Source organism: Aphelocoma coerulescens, chromosome 1A, assembly GCF_041296385.1.
Source record: "Aphelocoma coerulescens isolate FSJ_1873_10779 chromosome 1A, UR_Acoe_1.0, whole genome shotgun sequence".
NCBI lineage: Eukaryota > Metazoa > Chordata > Aves > Passeriformes > Corvidae > Aphelocoma > Aphelocoma coerulescens.
This window is the reverse complement of record NC_091014.1, coordinates 26,933,578-26,938,577: the sequence shown is the minus strand read 5'-3', so window position 1 is coordinate 26,938,577 and position 5,000 is coordinate 26,933,578. Positions and strand designations below refer to the sequence as shown.

The 5,000-nt window shown below is 34.5% G+C and overlaps 1 protein-coding gene across 6 annotated transcripts in view; it reads left to right on the top strand.

Moving 5' to 3' along the window:
• The window catches only part of FOXP2 (forkhead box P2), a 411,700-nt gene that overhangs the window by 343,541 nt on the left and 63,159 nt on the right, over nucleotides 1-5,000 (top strand). The window lies entirely within an intron of this gene.

Below are 5,000 nucleotides of genomic sequence, written 5' to 3'. Positions count from 1 at the left end.
AGCCTGTATTGATTTTGACATTATTCTGCTATTATCATCTGTTAAGCATTAACATTTTACAGATAAAGTTTTGGAAAACATAAAGAATAAGGGTAAGATATTCAGTAACTTCTTTTCAGTGATTTTAGAAGTCTAATGAACAATGGTGCAGATTTGTTTGAATATGAATGTGCAGTGGGATGGAGTTTGACCTTCAGCTGTGATTTCAGTTCATCAGGATTAGTCAAGCTAGGCGATCAAGACTGCTAATGCATAATGATTTATAAAATGAAAAATGTGTAGTGACCATGCAAATGTTTCAGCTAATCAAAGAGGGGAACTTTAGCTTTGAGAAGAAAGAAAAACAAGGGCATGTCAAGGCCTAAACCAAAGATGTATGTAAAATAATCTGAGCAGCTTGATTAGCCAGAGTGAGATTAGAAGTTGCATTATTGGCCTTTAAACATATGGTGTAGCATATTATATATCACCTATAATCTCTACTACAGCAGGAGTACGGGCAGCTTGTTTTACACTAACTGTAAACAGAAATTACTTTAATCTTTCCTAAAATGTTTACATGTAATTGAAGAATTGTCCAATAACAAAAAAAAAGCTGTAAAGATAAAGTTCTGTAAACTAGGATTACACAACAAAGCACACTCTAATATATTAAATTAATTAAAATGTAGAGAGATTAATAATAATAAATTAAATTCTACTGTAAACAGGGAAAACAGGAGTCCTGATACACAATAGGTATACCTTTGTTATTGTGTTATTTTTCCTGTTGCATGCCTCCTAGGGTTTCTCTGTTGATAAACTTTAATAATTTGTAACAGAATTTATGTTTTCAGAAGCATGTAACCTTATCTAAGCTGCATAAAATTGGGCAGTATATATTGTCAGTGTAAAGGGATCATTTTGTATTCTTGTTCTCTAGTTATGAACAGCTTACAAATACCACTCAGTTTATTCTCAGCTCTTTCTAATATCATAGAACCAGGAAGATTCAAAAGGTTATTATTATGGTACACGTATACAAAAGCAAGAAGAGAAGGAATGCAGTAGTTTCTTCTTCTAAAATAATTGTTTCATACTGAACAGTCCAATCCTGTACTGCGTGTGGTTTCACGCCTACATTTATTTTTGAAAGGAGGATCCTACAGAAAGATTCTCCATTAAATGTTTAATTACACATCTTTCAATAAGCCAGAGAGACTTGTCTTACGGAACAGTTCCATTCTCAAATCTGTCACTTAAAATATGATGTGATTTTGGATTAATTAATTAAAGGTGGTGATGGTGACTTGTTTCCTCTGTCTGTAACAAAGAAATAATTCCTACCTACCTTGAACCAGCTCTGAATATGACTAATATATGTGATTTTGTGACTCTCCTCAAAAGCAGTGAAAACTAAGGAAATTTTCATTATCAATACCTGACTTTCAAAATAAAAGGAACTTGGATTAAAAATAGTGTGTCTTCTCTGGTTGTACTTGGTGAGATTGGTCAACACTTCTTGAAAATATGTGTGCAATTTTTCAAGGCTTCTGAAAAATGCAAAAGCTTTTATTGCAGGTGCAAGCTACCTATCCGTTTATGCCATTAAGAATATGATTTTTATGGGTAACATGTAAAATATAAATTTGTACGATTCCTGTTATCAATTAGCTCATAGGAACAATAGATGAGTGTTTAGCTGGCAAGCTTCTTTACAGCTAAAGCTGAATTTTTAATGTACAACAGAAGAGTGCTGTTAAATGCACAGCCTTAGTCTCTCCACTGTTTCTCTGTTAAATTGATCTGGGATAAACCTAGATTTTTTATTCTTGAAAGAAGTTCTGTCTTCATTTTTGCAGCCATGTTCATCTATCTAATTTCCAATATCAATGTTTTCATTCTGAGTCATAGCTTTAATTTGTAAATTCATGTGCAGTAATAAAGCAGTATACAGTTGTTCTTGCCTGAAATGCCATTTAGATGTGTTAAAAATTGTTTAGATATCTGTAATTTTATTTAGCAGGATTTATAAGATACTCCAAAGAAATGGGGAATAGCCTGCAACAAAAACATGAGAAACTTCAGAATATGATGGATCTTCCTTCTGGGTCCATCATGGAGCCAAGAGATGGGTGTTCTTCAGCAGCTGTCCCACCCATTGTGTTTTGCAGGATTGCATAATGAGTCATCTTCATGGCAGAGTTAGGAGTTCAGTGTCTTTGAGGATGCCATGTAACAAATAGGTTGCAGTCATACATCATGTTTCACTTTGTCACTTCAATTTTTCATGAGAAGTTTAACCAAGAACTTTCGGGTATTTGTGGCCCACTCAAAGGAACCACCCTTTCTCTTCACTGGGTCACTCTACATGAACTGATTTTACATGCATTGAGAGATTTCTATGAAAAAGAGTGAGAGATTGCCTCTGCTACATTTTTGTAAAATCAGATTAGAAATCTTGGAAAACACAGACACTAAATCAACAAAATATACCTAATGCATATAATTGGCCATAAAATAGCAGGTTTCAGATAGTCTTCCAACCCAGATAGCAGAGTAGCACTATGCCAGTAAGAAATAAAGTACAGTCTGGTGTATCACTGAAGGCTGTGAAATGTACCAATTTATATTACCTAATGACAATTAGAGAAATCTCTTTGCTTAATGTGTTCTGCTAATGTAAATCTCAAGCAGTTTTCAAAATGCCTTATCCTTTATCTGTGGGAAAGAATGTATGTATCAGGTATGATACACACATAAGGATCATCACATAAAATTCTTTTAAAGGCAATATTATCTATATAAATGTGTATTTTTACTAATGATCTTGACTGCCAGTTTTTTCATGCTTCTATTATCTTGAAAAACAGGAACTGTTGAAAATTACAGGAAAAACAAATTTTTTGAGAAAAGCTGTTAGAATGTAATGCAAAGCAGGTATCTCTCCAAGTATAAGAGCGTGTATGCAGTTAGGGAGATTCAGAGCAGATCCTAAAAAGCTAACAAAAATATGCCTGGTGAAGGGGAATCTGTATTTCAGACTAAGGAATAGAGGACTCTCGTGGTACCATGAGTGTTGCTAAACTTAGTCTTACAGACTGAAGTCTTTAGCACAGAGTATGAATAAATCAGTGACAAGTTACAGTTAGGTTGACTTTCACTCAGTTTAGATCAAAATATTCCTATTTTGGTACATATTTTAAAAAGTAAGCATGTAAGTGTTAGGAAAGTTCTTTGCAGGGTTTAAAGGTTAAAGGTAATGGTTTAATTGGGAAAGCATCCATCTTCCTCTCTGCCTTCTCATATCTGTGTGACATGTAGTAGTTGAACAGCATCACTGAGATATAATTGCTACAAGGAGACAAATTCAGATCTCAAATAAACAGAGGAAATTCTTGGTGACTTCTGAGGGAATTGAATAGTGACTCCAGTCAGTGAATTTTGTTCTTTGCTCCTGCCTCCCAAAGTTGTAAAAACCTGTTTGTCTTGCTTTTAGGACTTGCTAAACTTAAAATAAAACATTATTGTATAGAGGTGTGGTGTTTCCAGTGCTACAAAATTCGATGTTACAAAGTTTCACAAGAATTTATCCTCTGAAAGTTAGGTGTCTACTAAAAAGTGAGCATGCACTCCATGGAGAGAGACAGGCTCATTCCGAGTGTGGGCTTAGTTCCATGTTAAAATAAATGCCTAAACTAAATCAGATAAACTTTGCTCAGGATTTCTTTATTCTGTTGATTATGGAAGGAGTGCAGGGATAGATGAGCTTAAATTCCTCTCCACAAGTTTCTGAGTGGAAATCTGGTTTGTCTTTTCCATTTGTATTTTAGAGTAAAACCTTCAGAATTTTTATTCTTAAAATTCATTTGATGTTTGCAAAAAGATTATCAGACTTTTTGGTAAAGGCCGGTATGTTTACTTTCAGACTCTTAATTAGTAAGTGTTTTAAGACCATAGTTTATGCTGTGATGAATTGTGTAGAAAGTGGTATTCTGTGTAATATTATATGAGGTAATTTCTTCTAATAGTAAATTTCAGCAGACTTGTGTTTCTTTTTTCCTCTGTTTCATTTATACAAAGTCTTTCGGGATAGGTTCAAGTAATAGAAACATTAGAAGAGTTTTTCCTCTTAAAATTGGCTCGTGATTTAATTTATTAATAATAATATTATTTTTGCTGATTTACAGAAGACTGGAATGTCCCACAACATCTCACAAAGCAGTATTTATATGCCAGCTTGCTATTATATACAGAAAAAACATTTGAATTTTGCTGGACAAGCGAGTGGCTGCTTTTTCATGAGTGGAAAGCCTGGCTTGCTGACAGCTGTTTGACCGTGCCCAGGTTAGCTGGAGCAATGGTCTCACATTATGTGCCTGCCACAGCGCTCGACAAATACCTCAGGCTCTTTCTTAGGACTTTTCTCTTCTACATACTGAGTGAAACGTATTTGCTGTGTCTTTCCAACTCACACATATATTCCTGAGAACATGTCTGTATGTGGGTGTTTATGCATTTGCAGACACTTGATCTCAGTGTATAACAAGTGGAAAATAAAGCCATTTCCAAAACAGCACCTACTCAAAAATGCATTCCTTCAGTTTAGTGGAAAAACTAATAATCTAATGCCAAGGTTTCCCAACTTTCAGTTTTCAGTTAGGAATGCTGAGAACACGATTCTCTCTGCAGAGAGCAGGTGACTGAGGTGGCAGTCCTTGCTGTGTACTCTGATATGTCCATGACATTTTTATTCCTGTATAAATCAGACCTTCTTAAAGGACTAGCTGAGCAAGAAAGTTCTTCTTCTACTGAAGTGATGTATTATGCAAAAATTTTTTTAGGCTAAGTGTCTTTATTGTGGAAAACATTTACTGCTTAAAGATACTTATTTTGCTGTCTGCCTTAATCATATCCTTTGAAACAGTCTCAATAGATTTTTCTATTCGTAACATTATGACACTTGATAAGATGATTGATTATGAAGTGTTGAGAGCCCTGCCATGTGATCATTTATTTTT